Genomic DNA, 27,561 nt, shown 5'->3' with positions numbered 1-27,561 from the left:
GTTGGTGGGAATGCAAGTTGTTGCAGCCACTTTGGAAAACAGTGTGGAGATTCCTTAAGAAACTAAAAATAGAGCTTCCCTGTGACCCTGCAATTGCACCACTGGGTATTTACCCCAAAGATACAGATGTAGTGAAAAGAAGGGCCATCTGTACCCCAATGTTCAAAGCAGCAATGGCCACAGTTGCCAAACTATGGAAAGAACCAAGATGTCCTTCAACAGATGAATGGATAAAGAAGATATGGTCCATATATACAGTGGAGTATTATGCCTCCATCAGAAAGGATGAATACCCAACTTTTTATCAGCATGGATGGAATTGGAAGAGATTATGCTGAGTGAAATAAGTCAAGCAGAGAGAGTCAAGTATCATATGGTTTCACTTACTTGTGGAGCATAAGGAATGACAAAGAGGACATGGGGAGCTGGAGAGGAGAAGTGAGTTGGGGGAAACTGGAGCGGGAGACAAACATGAGAGACTGGGGACTCTGCAAAACAAACTGAGGTCTTTGGAGGGGAGAAGGGTGGAAGGTTGGGTGAGAATGGTGGTGGGTATTATGGAGGGCACGTATTGCATGGAGCACTGGGTGTGGTGCATAAACAATGAATTCTGGAACACTGAAAAGAAGTAAAATAAAATAAAATGAAAAAAAAAAAAGAGCTATAAACTCTCCCCATACCCCTCTAAATGACAGGGAGCCTCTATGGACATGCAAGATAAGACTTCAGAAGGCACAAGGAAAAATAAAAGGTAAGATTGCCTGAACTCTGAATATTCTCCCCAACCAGCAAAGGGTAAAAAAGCCTTACTGGTCTGAAGTATTGGCACAACTTCTGACCAGTCACTGACTGATTGCCAAGTTATGAAGACAGAGAGGAATTTAAGCTTAAAAATAAAAATAAGAATAAAATAAGGAACTGAACAGAGATACTGTGCCTGCATATTGTAAAACAGATTCTACATAATTGGTCTGGGCAAGCAATGAAACAACAAACCATCTACCTCAGCAAAAATGGAAACAAAAACAGCCCTTGGGGAGAAGGAGAGAATCCAGATCTTCTACAATACGTTATCTCAAATGTCCAGTTTTCAACAAAAATTACGAGATATGCAAAGAAACATGAATATGTTACCTAAACTCAGAGAGAAAAGCAGTCAATAAAAATTGCCTGAGTGGGCCAATATGTTAGATTTAGCAGACACAGACTTAAGGTAAGTTTTATCAATATGTGTAAAGAAGATTATGTTCAAAGAATTAAAAGGAAAATATAACAACTCAACAAGTAAGGAATCTCAATAGACAAATAGAAATAATAAAGAAAGAACCCTACAATAAGGCAAGAAAAAGAAATTAAAGACATTTAGATTGGAATGTAAGAACTAAAACTATCTTTATTCACAGATGACTGATCTCATATATGTAAGAAAATTTTAGGGAATCCACACATATACACACATAAAAGAACCTATTAATAAACGAACTGCAGAACACATGATCAATATAAAAAAAAAGTTGTATTTTTATATATTACGCAAAGCACTGAGAATGAAGATCAAGAAATAGAATAAAAATAGAATAAAAAAATTTACAAAGAAATAAATTTAGTAAAAGAATTGCCAAGATTTATGCACTGAAAACTACAAATGATGCCAAGAGAAATTAAAGAAGACCTAAATGAATGGAAAGATAGTCCATGTTCGTGGAATGGAAGATAGTGTGAAGATGGTTAATTCTCTCCAAATTGACCTGGGGATTCAATACAATTCCAAAAAAAAGCTCACTTGGCCTTTTTTTTTTTTTTTTTAATAGAGGTTTACAAGATAGTTCTAAACTTTACATGGAAATGCAAGGGACCCAAAATAGCCAAAACAATTTTGAAAAATAAAACTGAAGGATGTACAACATCTAATTTCAAAAGTCACTGCAAAACTATAGCAATCAAAATGGTAGAATCATGAGGTAAAGATAGGCATGCTAGTCAATGGAATATAATTGAGAGTTTAAAAATAAACTCTTGGGATGCCTGGGTGGCTTAGTTGTTAACCTTCTGCCTTTGGCTCACGGCATGATCCTGGGGTCCTGGGATTGAGGCCCACATTGGGCTCCCTGCTCAGTGGGAAGCCTGCGCCCTCCCTCTCCCTCTCCCTGCTTGTGATCCCTCTCTCACTGTCTCTCTCTCTCTCTGTCAAATAAATAAAATCTTAAAAAAAAACAACTCTTACATTTATGTTGATTTTTGACAAAGGAGACAAGGAAATTCAGTAGGGAGAAACAGGGCTAAACTATAAAACTTCTAGAAGAAAACACAGAAGAAAAATTTTGTGATGTCACGAAAGGTAGTCTTCTTAGCTATGATACAAAAAGCATAATCCCCCAAATTAAAAAAAAAAAGATCATATTACATCAAAATTTAAAACTTTTTCATTTTATAATTTTTTAAGATTTATTTTTATATATTTTACAGAGAGAGAGAGAGGAGGGGAGGGGCGGGGCAGAGAGAGACAAGAGTCTCAAGCCGACTCCATGCTGAGTGCAGCCCAATTCAGTGGTCAATCTAACAACCCAGAGATCAGGACCTGAGCTGAAACCAAGTTGAACGCTTAACCAACTACGTCACTGAGTTGCCCCATAAAACTTCTTCACTTTAAAAAGCACCATTATAAAAATGAAAAGCTACAGACTAGGAGAGAATATTTGCAAATCATGTATCCCATAAGGAACTTTGTCCAGAATATATAAACTCTTACAATTCAATAATAACTATTATTAACTCAACCTAACTTAACAAATAGACAAAAGATCTAAAGAGACATTTTGCCAAAAAAGATATATGAATGACCAGAAAGTACATGTAGGGAACTTTAACATCATTAGTCATTAGGAGAATGTAAATTAAAACTACAATGAGATACCACTGCATGAATGGCCATTATTAAAAGGACAAATAGCAAGTGTTGGTAAGCTTATGGTAAAACCGAAACCCTCATATGTCATTGATGAGAATATAAAATGAAAACAGCCAATTTGAAAATAGTCTGTCAGTTTCTCAAAAAGTTAAATGTAAAATTACCATATGACCCAGCAATTCCACTTCTTGGTATTTATGCACAAGAAATAAAAGCATCTGTCCACACAAAGACTTATACATGAATATTCACAACAAAATTATTCATACTATCCAAAACCCAGAAAAAATTCAAATGTCTATCAACTGGTGAACTGATGAAAATGTGATAGGATGTGGAGAAAGGGCAACCCTTTTGCACAATTGGTGGGTATGCAAATTGGTGCAGCCACCTTGGAGAACAGTATGAAGCTTCCTCAAAAAGTTAAAAATGAAGCTACCCTATAACACAGCAATTGCACTACTAGGTATTTGCTCAAAGGATACAAAAATGGTGATTCGAAGGGGCTTATGCACCCCAATGTTTATAGCAGCACTCTCAACAGCCAAATTACGGAACGGGTCCAAATGTCCACTGACTGGTGAATAAACAAAGATGTGGTGTGTACACACAAACACGATGGAATATTATTCAGCCATCAAAAAGAATGAAATCTTACCATTTGCAATGACATGAATGGAACTAGAGTGTATTATGCTAAGCGAAACAGTCAGAGAAGGACAAATACATGATTTCATTCATATGTGGAATTTAAGAAAGAAAACAGATGAACACAGGGGAAGGGATGGAAAATAAAATAAGATAAAAATAGGGGGGCAAACCATAAGAGACCCTTAACTATAGGAAACAAACAGGGTTGTTGGAGGGAGGTTGGTTGGGGGATACACTCAATGGGTTGTAGATATTAAGGAGGGCACTTGTTGGGAAGGGCCCTTGGGTGTTATAAGTAAGTGATGAATCACTAAATTCTACTCCCGGAAACCAATACTACACTTTATGTTAAGTAACTTGATTTTAAATTTTAAAAACCCCACAAAAATGTAGTATCTCCACAATGCAGTATTACTCAGAAGTAAAAAGGAATGAACTACTGATACATAATATAATGTGGATGAATTTCACAAATATCATGCTAAGTGAAAGGAGTCAGACACAAAATATCATGTATTATGATTCCATTTACGTAAAATGTTCAGAAAAGGCAAATCTATAGAGACAGAAAGCAGACTAGAGGTTGTCTGGGGCTGAGAGTGGGAGCAGGCATTAGCTGCAAACAAGTATATGGGAACTTTCAGGGATGAGGAAAATATTCTAAAACTGAATTGTGGTGATGGTTACATAACTATATATTTTCTGAAAATGAATTGTGTATTTATAATGGGCGAATTTTATGGTATAAAAAGTATCTTAATAAAGCTGTATTTTTTTTAAAAGATTTTATTTATTTATTTGTCAGAGAGAGCGAGGGAGAGAGAGCAAGCACAGGCAGACAGAATGGCAGGCAGAGGCAGAGGGAGAAGCAGGTTCCCTGATGAGCAAGGAGCCCGATGCGGGACTCGATCCCAGGACGCTGGGATCATGACCTGAGCCGAAGGCAGCTGCTTAACCAACTGAGCCACCCAGGCGTCCCAAGCTGTATTTTTAATAAATATTTTATTTATTTATTTTGAGAGAGAGAGAGAGTGCATGCACAAGTGGGAGGAGCGGCAGAGGGAGAGAGAATCCCAAGCAGACCCCATGCTGAGCATGAAGCTCTACACAGGACTCAATCTCACAACTGTGAAATCATGACCTGAGCCAAAATCAAAAGTCAGACACTTAACCAACTGAGCCACCCAGGCGCCCCAATAAAGCTGTATTTTTTTTTTAAAGATTTTTATTTATTTATTTGACAGAGAGAAATCACAAGTAAGCAGAGAGGCAGGCAGAGAGAGAGGAGGAAGCAGGCTCCCTGCTGAGCAGAAAGCCCGATGTGGGGCTCAAACCCAGGACCTGGGATCATGACCTGAGCCGAAGGCAGCGGCCTAACCCACTGAGCCACCCAGGCTCCCCTAAAGCTGTATTTTTTTAAAAAACAGGTCAGTATACAACATCAGTAATATTCGTATGCATTGAGAATGTGTAAAGAATGTAAAGAAAAAATACTCAAAAGGGAAAAAAATAATCCTATAAAATAGGAAAAAGTATTCTGCATCATTAGGGAAAATTATAAACATTAACTGGAGGATGTAAGAAAAAGGCTAAATACATTGAGTTGAAAATCATGTTCATACACACGAGAAGACTTGATATTAAAATATATCCAAGTAATCTATAAATCCAATGTTATCCCAACCAAGATATACATATGATAACAGGCTGAGTCTGAAGAGTGAAGGACCCCTATGAACCAATACAATTTTGAAGAAGGGACAAGGTGATTTTAGACAGGGATATACAAGAGACCAATGAAACAATACAAAACCCAGAAACAGATCTGCATATATATGGAAACTGGTTTATAATGGAGCTCAGTCTAAATGAGACTGTTCAATAAATGGTACTTGGACAAGTGCTTATCTAAAATTAAAAAAATGGAAACTTTACCTTAAACTATAGTATATAGAAGTAAATTACAAAAAGATTATAAACTTAAATTTATAAAACAAAATTTTAGAACGCTTAAAGGAAAACAAAGATTAATATCTGTATCTCTAGGTAGGGGGAACAAAAAATGCAAATAATAAAAGAATGATAATTTTTGAGTACATAAAAATTCAAAACTTCTGTCGATTAAAGACAATATAAATAAAAAAGCATATTTGTAGCATATAACAAAGAATTAGTATCCAGAAAAGAATTCCTATAAATCAGGAAGAAAAACATAACTGAATAGAAAAATGGGTAAAGGATATGAATAGGCAATTCACAACAGAGGAAACAGGAATGATGAAAAGGACTCAACTTCACTAGTGATTAGGGAAATGCAAATAGAAAATACCATTTAATACTCATCCATTGGCAAAAACTAAAATGACTGCTAATATTACGTACTGACGTGGATGAGGGAAAATGGGAACACTTATATACTGCTAGATAGAGTATACTTGGTAGGTCCTTCGTGATGCTAGAAGATGTACATACTCAATGACTCAGTAATTTCAGTTCCAGGTATAGGCCTATCTGTGTATGAAAATATCAAAAATATGTTCACAGGAGCATTTTTTAAATAGTAAAATATTAGAAACCATGGAAATGTCTCTCAAAAGGAAAGTAAGTAAAACAACTGCAGTTTATAAAATGGCATACAACAGAGAAGTTAAAATGTATGAATCGGTTGTAGAACTTGATCAAGTTCACAAATATAATATGTTTGTTAAAAGTATTAAGTTGCAGAAAAGGCAAAGACAATGCCACTGTACATAATTTAAAAGCACACAACAGTATTATATATTGTTTATGAATATTCATGCAGATTTTAAAAAAAGTGTTGTAAACCTCTGGTAAGAAAGGAAAGATACAATCTTCAGAACAGTAGTTGTCTTTAGTGTGGAAGGGAATGAGAAATGGAAAGGAACAGCTGAGGGGTATAATAAGATTTAAACTTTATCTGTGTCTTGATTTCTTTAAAAAATTTATGTGAATCTAATAAAATGTGGTAACTATTTGCTAATTTTAAGTAATGGATATGTGGGTATTTATAATATTTTTGTATTTTTCTACATATTTGAATTTTTTAATGTTGAAGAAATAAGGGATTTGTTTACTACTGAATGCCTGATGAAAAGGTTTGAGAAGGCCAGCATTAGAGAGAGACTGTTGAATTAGTACAAGGCAGCACAGAACAGTAGTGGTATATTAGGGTATGGGAGCAGCATAGATGCCCAGGAAGGCTCAAATCTTGGGTAGGGACTTGCAATTCATCAGGAAATAAATTTAGTTTATGGTTAATTTAGAGGCCTTTAAAATTTTTTTCTGCTTCTTGGTTTTCCTTAATTTCACTAATCATTAAGTTTCCTACTTTTGATTATGGGAAAGCAGTTGATGTGAAATTCACACACCTTTGTTAGTTATTAATAATTTTAATGAAAGGGAAGGAAACTGAAGAGGATTATTGATGAAGTTTATAGACGAACCACAGAATATGTTAACTAATTCTCCTTTTTCATTTACAATAATAATTGGTTTTGACTTGTAATTCTGGGCAGCTGTTTTCTGGTCAGCTTTACTCCCATCATTTAAAATATACACTGATAACACCCATTTACAAAATCTGAAGATACTTTGGCATGCACATCAATGAAAAAAAGGTTAAGTGCTGTAGAATACTATTATAACTATGCTTAGCTTTATACAGTTAAAAACATATGAATAATATAAATTACATTATAATATGTAATATAAAAATACATTATAATATCATCTATAATACCACACATAATAAAATTTTAAAATATAAGTAATATACAGTTAAGTTCAAACCAAGCGAGCAGAAGTAGCTACAGTGAGTCTAAGTCAATAGCTGAGTCACTCCTGTGCAGTAGATTGTTCATATGTGACAAAAATGTCAGGTTATTCAAGAGACAGCACCAGAAATGAACATGGATTTTGAACTGTATGCTGTGTACTCAGAGCGTTGACACAGTAACCTCAGTTGAAACAGAGGGAGCAGTTTTATGGTGTTGGAGGAATATATGGAAGAAATTTTTGTATAAAAATCACAGGTAATCTCACTAGAGATAATCACTTCTAAGTACTTTGATGAGTATCTAAATATGTGAACACGTATTTATAAAATATTTAAATTTTATTTATAAAATAGACTTAAAAACAAATTTAGGACTATATTGAATATATTATTTATGATCTACTTTAATGTTAATACAGTGTTAACATTTTCCATGACATTAAATAATTTTCTTTAACAATTTAAAAATGAATATATGAATCATTTGGGTATACCATAAATTATCTACAGTTTATTATAAAATATTTAAATTACTTCAAATTATTAAATGTTTTATTTTTAAACATTTCAGTTGCTTTTAACTTTTTTTAATCTTTTGTACTCACCATACATGTAGACAAATATTTTCATAGATATCTATTTATATACATATAATAAATTCCTAGGATATAAGTGCTAAGGCTAAAGAAGGAAAATTCTAAGAGTTTTGTAGTTTTAGCTCTTACATTTAGGGTTTTGATTCACTTTGAATTCATTTTTATACTCTTTTGTATGTGGATATTCAGTTGTCCCAGCACCATTTGTTGAAAAGACTATTCTTTCCTTCATGGAATGGTCTTGATAACCCTTGTCAAAACTCAAATGACCGTAGATGTACTGTCACTAGTCTTTCATATTTCTCTTTTTTTCCAGCCCCTTTGAAATATAACCGCCACATATATAACACTGTGTAAGTTTAAGATGTACAATCTGCTGGTTTGACACATTTATATGCTGTAAAATAATCACCACTCTAGCGTTAGCTAACACTTCCATCCCATCACATAATTACCATTTTTTAAAAAGATTTATCTATTTGACAGAGAGACAGACAGTGAGAGAGGGAACACAAGCAAGGGGAGTTGGAGAGGGAGAAGCAGGCTTCCCAAAGGAACAGGGAGCCTGATGTGAGACTCAATTCCAGGACTCTGGAATCATGACCTAAGCTGAAGGCATACGCTTAACGACTGAGCCACCCAGGCATCCCACCATTCTTTTTTGTGGTGAGAACATTTAGGATCTATTCTCTTAGCAACTTTCAAGTATGTAATACAGTATTATGAGCTATAATCACCAAGTTGTATGTTAGATCCTCAGAACTTATAACTGGAAGTTTGTATCTTTTGACTAGTATCCTCCCTTTCCTCCTGTCCCCCAGGCCATGGTAACCACCACTATACTCTGTTTTGATGATTTTGGCTTTTTTAGATTCCACATGTAACATCATACAGTACATGACTTATTTCACTTAACATAATGCCCTCAAGGTTCACCCAAGTTGTTACAAATGGTAGGATTTCCTTTCTTTCTCATGGCTGAATATTCCATTTTATGTATATACCACATCTTCTTTATCCATTCATCTACTGACAGATACTTAGTTTGTTTCCATATCTTGGCTACTGCGAATAAAGCTGTGCTGAACATGGGGGTGCAGACAGTTCTTTGAGACTCTGTTTTCATTTCCTTTGGATAATATACCCAGAAGTGGTATTACTGGATCACACAGTATTTCTGCTAATTTTCTAAGGAACCTTTTTACTGTGTTTTCTATAGTGGCTGTACAAATTTACATTTTTAAAAAATATTTTATTTATTTACTTGACAGAGAAAGACAGAGATAGCAAGAGAGGGAACACAACCAAGGGGAGTGGGAGAGGGAGAAGCAGGCTTCCTGCTGAGCAGGGAGCCTTATGTGGGGCTCAATCCCAGGACCCTGGGGTCATGACCCAAGCCAAAGGCAGACACTTAATGACTGAGCCACCCAGGCACCTCCCAATTTACATTTCTAACAATAGTTCACGAGGGCTCCCTTTTTTCCACATCCTCAAGAGCACTTATCTCTTGCCTTTTTTGATCGTAGCCATTCTTTTGGTTGTGGGGTGATATCTCATAGTGATTTTGATTTGCATTTCCCAATTAATCATGTCTAGCACCTTCTCATGTATCTGTTGGCCATTTGTAACTCTTCTTTGGAAAAAAGTCTATTTAGTTGATCTGGCCATTTTTAAATTGGGTTGTTTGTATTCTTGCTATTGAATTATAAGAGTTCTTTACACATTTTGGCTACTAATCCCTTATCAGATATATGATTTGGAAATATTTTCTATCATCCCATTGGTTGCCTTCTCATTCTGAGTGATTCTTTTGCTGTGTAGAAGTTCAGTTTGATATAGTCCCACTTACTTTGCTTTTTTGTTGGTTGTGATTTTATCATATCCAAAAAATCATGACATCAAAAACTAATGATATATTGTATGGTGAGTAACATAACATAGTAATAATAAAAAAAATCAGTGCCAAGACCAATGTGAAGGAGCTTTTCTCCTGTGTCTTCTTACAGGGGTTTTCTGGTTTCATGCCTTAAGTCTTTAATCCATTTTGATATAATTTTTGTGAGTGGTACAAGACAGGGGTCCAATTTCATTCTTTTACATATGGTTACCCAATTTTCCCAACACTATTTATTGAAGAGACTACCCTTTCCTCACTGAGTATTTTTGGTTCCCTTGTCAAATATTAATTGACATATATACAAGGGTATATTTTTCTTTTTTAAACTGAATTTGTACCTTCTCCTTGTTTCTTTAAGGATGTGTCTATTTTTCTTATGAGTTATTTCTTATTGAGTTTAACTCCCACATTGTCATCGGCCTTATCAGATATTTAGAGGCAGCACAGATAGGGGTTGTGGTAGAAACTGTTGTCCACCAAATCTGTTCTCCTTTCCTTCCTGGGCACATGGTGGGACTGCACTTTCTAGTTTCCTCTACTGTTAGGACTGGCCATGTGGCTAAGCTCTTTCTAATACAGTATGAGCAGAAGCAATATATGCCACTTTTAGGACTAGATTTTTTTTTTTTTTAAGATTTTATTTATTTGACAGAGAGAAATCACAAGTAGGCAGAGAGGCAGGCAGAGAGAGAGGAGGAAGCAGGCTCCCCGCTGAGCAGAAAGCCCGATGTGGGGCTCGAACCCAGGACCTGGGATCATGACCTGAGCCGAAGGCAGCGGCTTAACCCACTGAGCCACCCAGGCGCCCCAGGACTAGATTTTTTAATGATTTTATTTATTTATTATAGCAAGAGAGAGAGAGAGAGAGACAGAGCACGTGCAAGAGCTCAAGCAGGGGGAGCATCAGAGGGAGAGGGAGAAGCGGGCTCCCCACTGAGTAGGGAGCCCAATGTGGGACTCGATCCCAGGACCCTGGGACCATGACCTGAGCCGAAGGCAGACACTTAACCAGCTGAACCACCCAGGTGCCCCAGGGCTAGATTTTAAGAGAATGGTATGACTTCTCATGCTCTCTTTCCTCCATCCGCTGGATAGAATTCAAATAAATCAATGATCCAGGTTTGGCCAAGCTGATGATGAGAGAAATTGGCTGAGTCACCTTGTTGCTCAGGTCCTTAAATAATTTTATGAGGTAGAACCTACCTATCTACCCTGAAATACTGCATGAGAAATAATTAACATCTATCTTATTTGAGCTTTTACATTTTGAGTCTATTTTAGTTGTTTAGCCTTTGTCCTAATTAATACAGACTAAGTACCTTGTAGGAGGATACTGATGTAACAAAAAATTAATATAGATGGCATCCGCTAAGCAGCAGAGCAGCAAGCAATAAGAAAGCAAATGCTGCAAATTGGGAAGCTGGTAATACTGGTTATACTGTGGCAAAACATCAGGTGATATCATTGCCTGCATGACATGGAAAACAGATGAGGGTTATAGATGGTAGAGTTCTAGGGCAGTGTTTCCCAATCCTACACTTTTACTTTAGTAAAGCAGCTACTACATATTGTATTACACATTTTAAAAAACCTGGAATTGTCAAATCTACCACCATATTCCCATGAAGTGTCTACCTTTGCTAGAATACTTAAAATACTTAAAATCTCCTCCTCACACTTAGGTCAAATAAATATTCACCCATGTTTTTGTCTATTACATTTCTCTTTCATGAATTTATACTTTGGCCTGGTATGATGTAGGGTCATAAGTTTTCCTTTTCTAGAGAACTTCAAGATCATTACCTTTATAATCTATGATTTTCCCACCAATTTGAAGTCCACCTTTTCAGAGTTTGTTTACACATCCTTAATATCTAACTAAAATCAATGGTGCTTGCTAGGAAATGAGGTTGGAGTTCAGTATACCAGATAAAGTTCTTACCCCATAAAGCTTAGGGTACATTCTTGTTGACAAGAATACTATAAAAAGACATACTCTTTCTTTTACTTAAAAGACAATTTTCTGAATTCACATGTTGCTGGCACTCCCAAAAGACATACTTTAAAGCATTTTATTTTTGGAAAAAACCAAAAATATCCCTACATCTTCATGATATGTCTGTACATGTCTTACCAAATTAAGATAAACTTACAAAGGAAGAGTACCCATGAGTTAAATGCTTGGAAACTCCCTTTGTACTTTCGTCTAGATTGGTTTTGCTTGGTCACTCAGGTGAAGTTAACTCTCTCTTCTCTATTTCTATGCCAGAAAGATAAAGGGGAAACACTAAATCTAAAATTAGCCTTCAGCAATTTTGGAGTGAAAACAATCCCATATACTTTTTGTTTACTTATATTCACAACTTTAACTATTTTGATAGGAAAATTTAGTTAAGATCCATAAGAATTAATATAGATAAAACATTAAGTTTTATTGATTAGTGGAAGGTCAGGGAAGGTGGGAAGAGAAATGAGTACTCAAAGAACCTCTAATATGTGCCAACCACTTACATGTATTTACAACTCTTTTTTTTTTTAAGATTTTATTTATTCATTTGATAGACAGAGATCACAAGTAGGCAGAGAGGCAGGCAGAGAGAGCGGGGGAAGCAGGCTCCCTGATGAGCAGAGAGCCCAATGCAGGGCTTGATCCCAGGACCCTGAGATCATGACCTGAGCTGGAGGCAGAGGCCTTCACACACTGAGCCACCTAGGTGCCCCTGTATTTACAACTCTTGCAAGGATACTGTTAGAGATAATTCCATAGATGAAGAAACAAAATCTCACAGGTTAAGAAATATAAGGCAATGAAACCTAGCCCTGAAGGAAGGCTTTCTTGATGGAATTACCTGCTTTTTCTTAAGGTGAACAGTTCACACTCTCTAGAGCCCCAGGCCTTGCTGAAGGAACTAGAACTACTCCACTACTTCAGATATGTTTCAGCTTCCAAAAATTTTGTACTAGAAGTAGAAAGAATAAAAGAAACTTACCAAGTTACTATACTCTGATAGAAAATGAAATATGTACTGTATATTAAGAAAAGCAAGAGATGCCAGAAAACATGAGATGCCTAACACTCTTAGTGCAGAAAGCAAGCTTACAATTAGGCAATAAGGACAGTCTTTGAGAAATGGCCTTGAGAGGGTCTGCCAAACTAAGGCAGCAAGGTAAAATCTGGATCTTACAAATGTACAGCTGGTGATGAGCATACCTCTTATCAATTCCATTAACAAGTTCTTTTTCAAAGTATCTCTAATCTCTTAATTCTGCTTTCTGAACCCTTTAACATACATTCTGGAAGTGAACTCTCTCTCTTAAGGTCAGGTCATATCTCATTTGACACTAAATCTCTTCATAAAACAGGTTGGGGCACCTGGGTGGCTCAGTGGGTTAAAGCCTCTGCCTTCGGCTCGGGTCATGATCCCAGGGTCCTGGGATTGAGCCCCGCATCGGGCTCTCTGCTCAGTGGGGAGCTTGCTTCTTCCCCTCTCTCTCTCTGCCTACTTGTGATCTCTGTCTGTCAAATAAATAAATAAAATCTTTAAAAAAAAGAAAACAGTTTAAATGTCTAATTAATAGCTATAAAAACAGATATTATTAATATATCAACAAAACTGATTTCACCCAAATGAATGTATTAAACATAAGGGCACAAAAAGTTGTTCAACAAATATTTATCACGAGTCTATCTGTCAGACATTATTCTGGGTGGCAGGGACACTGTGTTGAAGAAAAATTAGACCAAAAAAAAAAAAAAGAAAGAAAGAAAGAAAGAAAAATTAAACCAAAATCTCTGCTCTTAAATATTATGTCTGGTCATAACAAATACAATAAACATATAAGCATAAATAAAGTCATAGAGAATGAAGAAAAGGATGCTATCTTACATTGGGTAGGCAGGGAAAGCTTTACTGATAAAGTCACATTTAAACAGAGAACTGAATGAAGTGAGGGAGTAGTATGTGTGGATGTCTAAGGGAAGAGCTTTCTGAGGAAACAGAAAGGGCAAAGGCCCTGAAGTTCGAGTATGATCACTGTGGAATCCAAAAAGGCCAGAACAGCTGAATTACAGTGAGGGAAAGAGGGATAGAGGACATCAAACCTTGGTAAGAATTCTGGCTTTTAAACTGAATGAGAAGAGAAACTACCAGTAGGTTTTGGGCAAAGATAACATAATCTGATTTAGGTTTTAGAAAGATCACATTGGCTACCGCTAAAGAATAGACATCAGAGGGAAAGGTGGAAAGAAGCAGAGAGCCAATGACAAGAATCCTAAAATACATGCAAGAAAAAATACTGGTAGCTTGATTTAGAATAGTAGCAGTAGAGGTGAGGTGAACTGGTTCTATTTAAAGGTAGAGCTGAAAGAATTTACTACTAGGATGGATTTGGGGTTTGGAGAGAGGTAAGAAGAACGACACTGAAAGGGGCACCTGGGTGGCTCAGTTGGTTAAGCAACTGCCTTTGGCTCAGGTCATGATCCTGGAGTTCCGGGATCGAGTCCCACATTGGGCTCCCTGCTCGGCGGGGAGTCTGTTTCTCCCTCTGACCTCTCCCCTCTCATGCACTGTCTCTCATTCTCTCCCTCTCTCTCAAATAAATAAATAAATCTTAAAAAGAACAACACTGATGCTGCTGGCATGAGCACCTGTAAGAATATAGTTGACACTATTGAGATTGGGTAGCTTCCCAATAGTAGCAAGCTTGGGAGGGGAAAATCAAAGGCTGAGTAAGCAGGTGACCAGAATGGTCAGGAGATGAGTAATACACAAGAAGACTGAGCATAAGTAAATAAAATGAGGATAAGGGGAGCGAAGTTTCTCATTGTCAAAGAAGGCATTTACATAAAATATAGAAGAGAGGGAGGCTAGAAAGACTGTTTACACAAACATAATACACACACACATACTGATAGAGAAATAAATACAGCTGTTCATGTGTGTGTATAAGCATATATATCCTAGTTCTGTTCACTGAGAGGGGTTAGAAGCAATAAGTACACCAAGTACCCAGAGCATAGTTTCTTCCACGTCAATAATTTTGCACTAAAATGAAATAGGGGAGACGGAGGAAACAGCTAATTCCAGAATCAGGGTAAGGAAAGTAAATGATAAACTGGAACATCTTTCACCAGAAAGGAAATGCTCAGTGAATGAGGGTGGACATATGTGAAGGACGGTTGTCATTACAAAGGAACTTCTACTGGTTAAGTATGGAGCAATCTGAGCCTAATAAGAAACAATAAGCCCAACAAATTTCAATCCACTGAATAAAACAGAAATCCATAACCACGATAATATGAACTATATCTAGTCATATGCTCTTCCTATAACCCAGCCCTATCTCTTGCTACACTCCCACTGCACACTATAAAGATACTGAACTACTTATCTCTGTAGTCCAGAATTATTGTTATCTCTATATTTGAAGTGTTCTCAATTTGCCTGTCTGCCAGGAAAACTGAATTTGATTCAATTCTATAAATATTTACTGAGTACTCTTCTATGAAGTAAAACACAGTAGTAAGCCATTCAAGTTCCTCCTTTCAAGACCTACCATTCTACCAAGTGAGGCAGAGTAAGCCCTAGTTCAAAAGCTACTTCCATGAAGCTTTTCCTTGTCTTCCTCCTGTTTCCTCCTGGTCTTACAACATGTGTAGACACTGCCATTACAGCACTTCTTATTGCAAAATAATTGTTTACTTGTCTTCTTAACTCTGCATTCCAAGTTCCATGTGAACAGAGACTGTTTTTCATTTTTGTATCCCTAGTACTTAGCACTGTAAATATATTCATGCATTAATACATTCAATAACTATATACGCTGGGTACCATGCTATGCTCCACGGATACAATTACAAGTAAAAAACAGGTGCAACTTTGTTTTCATGAAATTTAAAATATACTAGAGTTAGGAGAGGAAGGCAGAGAGACAGTACACTCAAGTATATAGTTATAAATTAAGAGGAATATTATGAAGGAAAGAAGGCTAATGCTATGAGAACATAAAACAAGGGACTCTGGTATAGTTTGGGGAAGGCATGCCTAAAGAAACAGATTTGAACCAGGATGTGAACCATGTTTGAAAGTTAAGAAAGTAAATGGAGAGAATGAGGAAAGGGGTGATTGTAGACCAAGGGATGAACAAGTACAAAACCCCTGGAGGAGAGCTTGGTATTAGAGAAGAACTGAAAGACAGTCACTCACTGAAGTGCAGAGTGATGGGGGAGAGATACAAAATGAAGCAAAAAGTAGAAATAACTCAAATGTCCATAACTGATGAATGGATAAACAAAATGTGGCATATCCATACAATGGAGTATTACTTAGGCATAATAAGGAATGAAGTGTTGATACATGCTATTACAAGGATGAACCTCGAAAACAGGCTAACTGAAAGGAGCCACACACCCTACATACTGCGTGATTCCATTTATGAAATGTCTAGAAGAAGAAAAACCATAGAGAGCAGATTAGTGGTTATCAGGAGGTGGTGGGAAAACAGGGAATGACTGCTAATGGGGTACAGGGTTTCTTTTCGGGGTTATGAAAATTTTCTAGAATTAGATCATGGTGGTAGTTGTAAAACCTTACAAATACACTAAAGAAAAAACACTGAAATGTATACTGTAAATACACAAACAATGAATCATGGAACACTACATCAAAAACTAATGATGTGCTGTAAAAAAAAAAAGAAATGCAACAAATTTCTGTACACTGATTTGTATCTCACAACATTATTGAATTCATTTATCAGTTCTAGTAGTTTTCTGGTGGAGTCTTTAGTTTTCTACATATAATATCATATAATATCATGTCATCTGCAAATACTGGAAGTTTTACTTCCTCCTTACCAATTTGGATGCCTTTTTCTTTTTAAGATTTTATTTATTCATCTGAGAGAGAGAGAGAAAGCACAAGCAGGGGGAGAGGGAGAAGCAGACTCTCTGCTGAGCAGGGAGCCCGACACGGGGCCCCAGGACCCTAAGATCATTACCTGAGCTTAAGGCAGACGCTTAACCGTGTGATCCACCCAGGCGCCCCTCGGATGCCTTTTATTTCTTTTTCTTGTCTGCTTGCTGTGGCTAGGACATCCAGTACTATGTTGAATAAAAGTGGTGAGAGGAATTATGGAGTGCACTTGTTGTGATGAGCACTGGGTGGTTCTATGGAAGTATTAAATCACTATATTGTATACTGAAACTAAGATTACACTGTATGTTAACTGGAATTTAAATAAAAATTTTTTTAGAAGTAAAAAATAAATAAATAAAACGGTGAACTTTATGTTATGTAAATTATATCTGAATTTTAAAAGATAAAGTTAGCAGAGAACATACACCCTTTAAATTATCTTGAGGTTTTCCATTTTATCCTCAGAGTAATAAGGGTACAGTGCAGATGCTCTAAAAATTACTTTTTGAACAAATAAAAAGACTTCTTAATATGTGACCCAATAGTCTGTAATAGATCTCTGTCATTTTATTTGAAACTGTTATTTATAATTCTGCTTCCTAGAAAATATCTTTGGGTGGACCTGAAACTTTTACTGAGTTACTCCTTTCCAGAGAGACATCTGTTCAATGTGCTATCTTATTTGTAACTATGTCTTTTTTTTTTTAAAGATTTTATTTATTTATTTGACAGAGAGAGATCACAAGAAGGCAGAGAGGCAGGCAGAGAGAGAGGAAGGGAAGCAGGCTCCCTGCTGAGGACCCTGAGATCATGACCTGAGCCGAAGGCAGCAGCTTAACCCACTGAGCCACCCAGGTGCCCCTGTAACTATGTCTTGATGGGTCTTTCACGGAAAGATAATACTTGAGGATAACCAGGGGCCAAATAACAAGTAGGATTAGGATAACTGTGGCACACGTGTCTCAGTGAGGAGCCTTGAATGGCAGCTCTTCTTGCCAAATAATATTTTATCTCTAACTATATTAATGAAAGAGAAATCTTAGTTTCCTCAATAAAGTTTTATTCCCATTTCCAAAATAACAGTGCTGAGATGGAATTCTAGAAAGCCCCACAAACATTCTTGGCAGTATTAAAGGCCATGAACTACTCCATGAGCATAAGGCTCGCTTACAGAAGTCAAGATGCTTCTGACCAATCATGTCCATTCCAGTGATCCGGCTGTGCTTCTGTGTACCTGAGCTTCATTCTCTGACCAACACTTCTCCTTGGTGCTTCTTTTTTTTTTAAGATTTATTTATTTATTTGACAGAGAGAGAGAGTGAGAGGCAGAGAGGCAGGCAAACAGAGAGGGGGAAGCAGGCTCCCTCTTGAGCAGAGAGCCCAACACGGGGCTCGATCCCAGGACTCAGACCATGACCCGAGCCGAAGGTAGAGGCTTAACCCACTGAGCCACGCAGGTGCCCCTCTCCTTGGTGCTTTAATGGTTTTAAATAGTAATGTTAAAAGATGTACCACAAATTGACATATAACAAAACAAAGAACAAGACCACTAGTCATCCTTTCAAAAATTATTGGGTAATAACATTAAAGTCTCATGTAAGGATTCATCTTACATGAAAAACATGGTTTTTATTATATACACACATATATATACATGTATATATACACTATTACCTTTTAAACAGATTTGCTTTGAAAGAGCACACCTGGTATTATCACTTAGCCTCATAATCACTTGTTAAGGCTAAGTGAATACTTGAAGAACTCTCCAGTGCAGAATATTAAATTCAATGGTAATAATCTACTTATTTCCTTTAAAAATTTTATGAATAGAGAATGAGGTACATCCCAACACTTATTTTTTTCATCTATAGACCTACTCCTTCTGGGATACTAGAATAATTTTATTTCATTTGGCTTAGAGGTATTTACATTTAGAATAAAAATAAGATTAATGAACTGTGCAGAAAAGATGAGTGGCATTTAGGTTTACTAACTGAACTGCAACTTAATTTTAAGAGTTTGTCTGACAGAAACAGAAAGACAGACAGAAATGTATAAAGACCAATCTTCTTAATTTTTTAAGGGTAGAGTTTGTTTTTGTTTTTGTTTTTCAGTTTGTGGGGGCAGAGAGAGAGGGAGAAAATCCCAAGCAGGTTCCATGTCCAGAATGAAGACCCCACTGCAGGGCTCAATCTCATGACCCTGAGATCACATCTTGTGTCAAAACTAAGAGTTGGATGCTTAACTGACTGAACCACCCAGGTACCCCTTGAAGGTAGATTTTTTATCAAAAACCTTTTTGCCATCTTCGTCTGTGCCTTGTACAAGCTGGAAATTTGGGAAAAACTCTTTTTCTTTAGACATCGCAAAATGTTAGATGCACTGCTGATAAAAAACATTACAAGTTTTTTTTAAAAAACTGAATCTTAGGGGCAGCCGGGTGACTCAGTTGGTTGAGCATCCAACTCTTGGTTTCATCTCAGGCCATGATCTCACAGTTGTGGAATTGAGCCCCAGGTTGGGCGCCACACTCAGTGTGGAGTCTGCTTTAGATTTTCTCTCTTCCTCTGCCCCTCTCTCCACTCCCCCCTACCACACTCTCTAAATAAATAAAATCTTTTAAAAATTCCAAAACTCTAAATCTTAGAATCAAGGAAATATGGTTGTGTTGATTGATTTAATAAGAAAACAATTAGAATGACCTAACATTCATGTAAGTCAGAAATTATAAAGCCATGAAAATGGAGCTTGGTAAACTCCACAGCATGTTATTTGTGATAAAGAAATACAATTCTTAGGTTTAAATGCTTTACTGAACAAAATTTAAAACCTACACATTGGTCATACCAGATAATCACCAAATACATACAAGTGAGACCTGACCTTCACCATGGGAATAGGGCACTACGCTCAGAAAAACACCTGTCTCTGGCCAGGGACTAATTTAAGCCATAGCTAAGCACCTCAGTGATAGAAAAGAATCTCTATTATATTTTATGACATCATTATATCAGTCTGAGAATCTAATCAAAGGCCACCAGATACCAGTAAAATGAATATTATTTGCCTTTTCAAAATGGTTGGAAAAGGAGAGCGGGAGAGGTCTTGGTAAGTGATTTATAAACAAAGAAAAATTGCTAAGGCCAGAAATGGCTAAGAAAGTTAAAGATTCTGTATGTTCACATATGACTTCCTTTCTTAGCCCCAAAGCTAATGCCATCAATGTCCATTACTTCAAATTTTTAATAACAACAATAAATATATCACAGAATCTAGGAAAATTACTGGATGCCTAATAGTCCACAATTCCAATGAGTAAAAACAATTCAATATTTCTAATATATGAAAATGGGACTTATATGCAAAAAATAAAAATAATTAAATTTAATGGAAAAATATACTTCACAGAAAACTGCATAAAAAAGCTAAGATAATAAATAGTCAAATATCCACATTCTAACCTATTTTAAAAAAAAGAGCTACTTTAATGGCATTTTAGAATTCTTTCTTCAAAGTTAAATATTTTAAAGCTTCATTAAAAACTCTACTGCTAGGGGCACCTGGGTGGCTTGGTTGGTCAAGATCTGACTCTTGATTTCAGCTCAGGTCCTCAGTTTGCTTGTCCCTCTCCCTCTGCTCCTCCCTGCCGCTTGTGCTCTTTCTTTTGCTCTCTCTCAAATAAATAAAAATCTTAAAAATACAACCAACAACAACTCTATTGCTAGTAGCCTTAGCAAATACTTCTGTGCTTCTCCCCAGGACCAATGGAACCAGTGGTTTCCGCTATACATCACTTCCGTAAGTGCTCATACAAGTCCATCCCTGTGAAATCCCATCTTCAGCCACCATAGCTTACTGACATCCTACTCACCATATAAGGGCTATCTAAGATGTTAATTCTCCCATGGAGAAAAGTCCTCCATGATGAAAGACACAGTGATCTCTTTATTTATTCAACACCAATTTTGAGTGGTAGGTATAAAACAGGGAACAAAACAAAGTTATCTGCTGTCAGGAATCTTACATTCATGGGAGATTTAATGGTCTGAAGCTATTTGTACCACTTATATTCATAGAAACACTCAACTGGAAGCTATTCATGCATATGTAGGATTGTCTTGAGGATTAAATAAGATAATATGAATGTAAACCCTCTAACAAATAAAAGCTGCATAGATAACAGCTATTACTATTACATGCTCTTAAATTGTGGTGGGTTTTTTGTTTGTTTTTTGACTGAACTAAGTGGTTTTATTGGGGAGAGGCAGGATTACAACAGACTTGAGTTGGCACTGGGGCTCTTCTTGTGAAGGTGGGCACGACACTGACAAAGTGCTGGTTGTACTGCATCCACCACCTGGCTTGGCCTGTCTTCTCCTTTTTCTGTTTGGCTACCTTGGGAGTCTGCTCCCTTACTTTCCTAGAAAAAGCCAGGGAACCAGGAACTTTGTCTCCAGGCTGTGGCTGGCTGCTTCCAGGGTGGTCAGAGCCTCCACTCCACACTGACCTACAGTAGCCTCACCCTCTAGGGTGTGCCTGCCAGGAGCACGACTTGATCTTCTTGAGTGATACCCTCCAGCAAGGCTACATGAGCCTTGATCTGGATAAGCATCTCCTGGCTGGTCACCTTGAGGATGTGCAGCTCCTGGGGAAGGACAAAGCTACATGTCCACTACTGAACTACGGGTACCACAGCCGCTCCCGTGAAGATGGAGTTGAGAAAGAGGAAGAAGCAAGGGCGTGGACATCATCACCACCTGCTGTGTGCCATGTCACTGCAATTGTCACATCCAATTGTAGCTGGATGTCTTCTTACGTAGATGTCTTAGTTCTACTTTTAATTTGTAAGGTCCCTCACAGCAAGGATTCACAAAGTGCTCAGTTCACTTTGTTGGTAAAGAGGCATTTAAAATTAATTGCAATGGATGATAGATAATAAAAGTGCAGCCTTAAAAATGAGTGGAATTCTGGGGTTCCTGGGTGGCTCAGTGGGTTAAAGCCTCTGCCCTCGGCTCAGGTCATGATCCCAGGGTCCTGGGATGGAGCCCCGCATCAGGATCTCTGCTCAGCAGGGAGCCTGCTTCCCTTCCTCTCTTTCTCCCTCTCTCTCTCTACCTGCCTCTCTGCCTACTTGTGCTCTCTCTCTCTCTCTCTCTCTGTGTGTGTGTCAAATAAATAAATAAAATCTTTTAAAAAAATGAGTGGAATTCTGACACATTCTATAATACAGATGAATCCTGAAGACATTACACTAAGTGGAATAAAGCAGACATAAAAGGACAAATACTGTATGACTCCACTTATATGAGATACTTAATATTAGTCAGATTCATATATAGGAAGTAGAATAGTGGTTTTCAGGGGTCAGAAGGAGAAAGGAATGGGGAGTTATCATTGGGCAGGCATGGAGTTTCAGTTTGGGAAGATGAAAAAGTTCTGGAGATGGATGGTGGTTAGAGTTGCATAATACTGTACATGTACCTAATGCCAATGAACTGTATATATAGAAATGGTTAGGTCCATATCAGACTTCTGCGGAAGACAGCCAAGTAGGAGGATCCTCAGCTCACCATATCCCGCAGATAAAACTAGGTAAGATCCCACATCAGTGTAAACAATCCAGAAAACAACATGAAGACTAGCAGAACTCTCTACAGCTAAATGTAAGGGACACATCAAAGAGGGCAGGGAGAGTGAAGACACAGTTGGGAGCTAAACAGATCCATGGAGCTATCCATGGGAGGGATGCTGCAGGCTGGAGAGGGTAGAGAGACAAACCCTCACACCAGACACCCCAGGCACAGGGCACTCGAGTGGGGAAGACAAATCCCCATAACATCTTTGGCTTTGAAAACCAAAGGGGCCTAATTTCTGAGTTCTTATAATCAGCAAGGCTTAAATTAACACCTGGAACTTTAAAAAAAATCAGTGGGCTCAGCTCTGGGAAAGCCTGAGGGCAAGAAAATACTGAATCCCCACCTCTAAAGAAATAGCACGAAGCCCTGAGATACAGCATAGAAACAGCAATTTGATAAATATCTGGGGATACATGGGAACGGTTATTACTAATCTGAGCATGCACTGGAGGGGCAGGGATTGTTGGAGTATCTCTACAAGAATGAAAGAGCTGGTGGATGCCATGTGCCTCCCCTAGCCTAGATGCATGGACACCTGCAGAACCATTTCAGTGCCAACATTCTCCACCTAGCTTGCTACCAGAATGCTTTCCCCCTTGCTTCTGTAGATCTGCCCCCTCAAACCAGGCCGGTCTTGGCAAGAGTTCTGGATAGCTGTAGCTCCCTCACAGACCTGTGCAAACTTTGCTAACACCTCTCCCCTATATTCCCTTGCAAACCTGCCTCCTTCCAGTACACCTTAGGTTGAATCCCATTCAACGTGTTGCTGCAAGCCTGGCAGTGACCAAGAATTGCCGACAAGGGCCAGTACCAGTCCAAAGTGACTGCTGTTCCAGTGATGGTAGAAGAAAACCACATACACTAGTCGGGCTGTGGCCCCAACAGTGGGCTGGGGCAGCTAGTCTGACTGCAGACCCCACCCACCAACAAAAGCTTCTCAGGGGACAGTACAGGGAAAGTGCCCTGCACTTCAGTGCTATTTATCTCTAGCAAATGGCTGATCCAACTCAACTGAAGCCCAAAGTGACCCAAGACTGGCCCACTACACAGAGACCAAATCCTGCCCACTATAGGCAAAGAGAGCCATTGTAGATGACTTGACTGAAGGTAAAAGCAGTTTAGCCACAAGGGTATGGCATATGCAATATACACAGATACCCCTAAAGTACCAGGTGCTGGTGAGCAGGTGACATTGCATTACAGGGCACTACTGGATCTCTTCTTTATAAGGCCACTACTTTCAACAGCAGGAGATATAGCTAACTTTCCTAACACAAAGAAACAGATACAGAGAGTTAGACAAATTGAGAAGATGGAGAAGTATGTCCGAAATGGAAGAACAGGACAGAATCATAAGGAGAGACCTAAACAAAATGGAGATAAGTAATATGACTGATAGATAATTTACAGTAATGATCATAAAGACACTCACTGGATTTGAAAAAGAGTGGAGGACCTTGGTGAAATCCTTAGCAAAGAGACAGAAAACATAAAAAAGAATCAGTCAGAAATCAAGAACTCATAACTGAAATGTAAAATACACTAAACAGAATAAATAGTAGACCAGAGGAAGCAGAAGAATGGATCATGGAATTGGAGGAGGAGTAAGTGATGGAAAACAATCGAACTGAACAAGGGACACCATCAAGCATAATAACATTCACATTATAGGGATCCCAGAAGGAGAAGAGAGAAAAAAGGAAAGAGAAAATTTATTTGAAGAAATAATAGCTGAAAACTTCCCAAATCAGGGGAAGGAAACAGAAATCCAGATCCAAGAGACAAAGAGAGCCCCCAACAAAATCAACCGAAGAAGGTCCACACCAAAACACATAGTTACAAAAGCAGCAGAAAGTAGTGATAAGAAGAGAATTTTAAAAGCAGCAAGAGAAAACAAAACAGTTACATATCAGGGAAATCCCACAAGGCTATGAGATGATTTTTTAGCAGGAACTCTGTAGGCCAGAAGAGAGTGGCATGATATAGTTAAAGTGATAAAAGAAAAAAAATCTGCAGCCAAGAACACTCTATCCAGCAAGGCTATCATTCAGAATAAAAGGAGAGATAAAGAGTTTCCCAGACAAACAAAAGTTAAAAGGAATTCATAACCAGTAAACCAGCCCTACAAGATATGTTAAAAGGGACTCTGAGTGCAAAGCAGACAACATAAATTAAAGGAGGAAAAATAGGAAGGAGGAAAGCAATAAAATTAAGTGTATCTATAAAGATCCATCAGGGGATTCACAAAACAAAAAGATGTAAATTATAACACCATATATCTAAAATGTGAAGGCCATGTGTCTACTGGCCATCTGTATGTCTTCTTTGGAAAAATGTCTATTCATATCCTCTGCTTATTTTTTAACTGAATTATTTGTTTCTGGGTGTTATCAGATATATCATTTGCAAATATCTTCTCCCATTCTGTAGGCTGACTTTTAGTCTTATTGATTGTTTCCTTTGCTGTGCAGAAGCTTCTTATTCTGATGAAGTTCCCAATAGTCTACTTTTGCTTTTGTTTCCTTTGCCTCAGGAGACATACCTAGTAAGAAGTTGCTATAGCAAATGTCAAAGAGGTTATAGCCTGTGTTTCCTCTAGGATTTTAATGATTTCCTGTTCACATTTAGGTTTTTAATCCACTTTGAATTTATTTTTGTGTATGGTGTAAGAAAGTGGTCCAATTTCATTCTTTTGCATGTTGCTATCTAGTCAGTCAGAGGAAGACAAATACCACATAATCTCACTCATATGTGGAATTTTAAGAAACAAAAGAACACAGGGAGAGAAAAGAGAGAGGTAACCAAGAAACAGACTCCTAATTATAGAGAATAAACTGATAGTTATGAGAGGGGAAGAAGGTCGGGGGATAGGTTAAATGGTGACGGGGATTAAGGAGTGCACTGGTTGTGATAGTCACTGGATATTGTATGGAAGTGTTGAATCACTAATTCTACATCTGAAACCAATATTACACTGTATATTAACTAACTGGAATTTAAATAAAAACTTGAAGAAGAAGAAAAGAGTTCACACTTAAAGGACCATTAACTTAATATATTGACTACTCTATGCAGAAGTTTTTATATGCAAACTTAATGATAACTACAAATCAAAAACCACTAATAGACACACAAAAAATAGAGAGGAATCCAATTATACCACTACATAAAGCCAGCAAGCCATGAGAAAAGAGAACAAGAGATGAAAGGGACAAACAAGAACTACAAAACAAACATAAAACAAATAACAAAAAGGCATTAAGTACACACTTACCAATAATTACTTTGATTGTAAATAGGCTAAATGCTCCAATCAAAAGACATAGGGTGATGAAATGGATAAAAAACAAGACCCAACAATATGCTGTCTACAAGAGACTCCTTTCAGACTTAAAGACACATGCAAATTGAAAGTGAGGGGATGGAAAAGCATTTATCATGCAAATGGAAGGAAAAAGAAAGCCAGAGTAGCAATACTTATACTGGACAAAATAGACTTTATTTTTAAAAAATATTTTATTTATTTATTTTGACAGGCAGAGATCACAACCAGGCAGAGAGACAGGCAGATAGAGAGGGGGAAGCAGGATCCTTGCTGAGCAGAGAGCCCAATGTGGGGCTCGATCCCAGGACCCTGAGATCATGATCTGAGCCGAAAGCAGAGGCTTTAACCAACTGAGCCACCCAGGCACCCCACAAAATAGACTTTAAAACAAAGACTATAAAAATAGAAAAAGAAGGACACTATATAGTCATAAGCAGAACAACCCAACAAGAAGATATAACAATTGTAAATATTTATGCGCCTAATGTGGGAGCACTCAATATATATAAAATATATAAAGCAGTTAATAACAAATATAAAGGAAGTAAATGATAGTAATACAGTAACAGTAGGGGACTTTAACACCCCACTTACATCAATGGATAGACCATCCAGACAGAAAATCAGTAAGCAAACAGTGGCTCTGAATGACACATTGGACTAGATGGATCTAACAGACAGACACAGAACATTCCATCTAAAACAGCAGAATATACATTCAAGTGCACATGGCACATTCTCCACAACAGATCACATTTTAGCGCACAAAATAAGTCTCAAGAAATTCAAAGAGATCAAAGTCTTATCATTCACCTTTTCTGACCACAACACTATGAAATAAGAAGTCAACTACAAGAAAAAAATCTGGAAAGAACAAAAATACATGGACGTTAAATAATATGCTGCTAAATGATGAATGGGTCAATCAAGAAATCAAAGAGGAAATAAAAAAATACACAGAGAAAAATGAAAATGAAAGCACAATAGTCCAAACCTTTGGGATGCAGTAATGGCTATTCTATGAGGGAAGTTTATAGCAATACAGGCCTATCCCAAGAAGCAAGAAAAATCTCAAATAAACAACCTAATTTTACACATTTAAGAGCTAAAAAAGAACAAAACACATAACTGGTAGAAGGAAGATAATAATACAGAAGAGAGCAGAAATAAACAAAATAGAAGTAAAAAAGAAGAAAACAGATCAATGAAACCAGGAGCCGGTTCTTTGAAAAGGTAAAAAAAATTGATAACCTTTAGCTAGACTCATCAAAAAGAGAGAGAGAGAGAGAGAGAGAGAGAGAGGAGACTCAAATAAACAAAATGAGAAATGAAACATGAGAAATAACAACCAACACCACAGAAATACAAAGGAGTACATAAGAATATTATGAAAACTTATATGCCAACATATTGGACAACCTAGAAGAAATGGGTAAGTTCCTAGAAACATATAATTTCCCAAAATGGAATCAGGAAGAAATAGAAAACTTGAACAGACTGATTACCATCAACAAAATTGAATCAGGAATCAAAAAAACTCCCAACGAACAAAACTCCAGGAACAAACAGCTTCACAGGTGAATTCTGCCAAACATTTAAGACAAGTTAATACCTATCCTTTTCAAAATAGTCCAAAAAATAGAAGAGGAAGAAAAGCTTTCAGATTCAGTCTATGAGACCAACATTACCCTGATACTAAGACCAGATAAAGACACCACAAAAAAAGAGAACTATAGGTCAATATCTGTGAAGAACATAGATGCAAAAATCCTCAACAAAATATTAGCAAGCCAAATCCAACAATACATTAAAAAAAATCATTTGCCATGATC

At 37.3% G+C, this 27,561-nt stretch overlaps 1 protein-coding gene and 1 pseudogene across 1 annotated transcript in view; both read right to left on the bottom strand.

Annotated features, from left to right (window-relative positions):
- Window positions 1-27,561, bottom strand: part of FCHSD2 (FCH and double SH3 domains 2) — a 297,456-nt gene that overhangs the window by 85,184 nt on the left and 184,711 nt on the right. The gene's annotated exons all lie outside the window — the stretch shown is intronic.
- Window positions 21,039-23,262, bottom strand: LOC125078547 (FAU ubiquitin-like and ribosomal protein S30; annotated as a pseudogene).

This window comes from Lutra lutra, chromosome 10, assembly GCF_902655055.1.
Source record: "Lutra lutra chromosome 10, mLutLut1.2, whole genome shotgun sequence".
Classification (NCBI taxonomy): Eukaryota; Metazoa; Chordata; class Mammalia; order Carnivora; family Mustelidae; genus Lutra; species Lutra lutra.
This window is presented reverse-complemented; position numbering and strand designations above follow the sequence as displayed.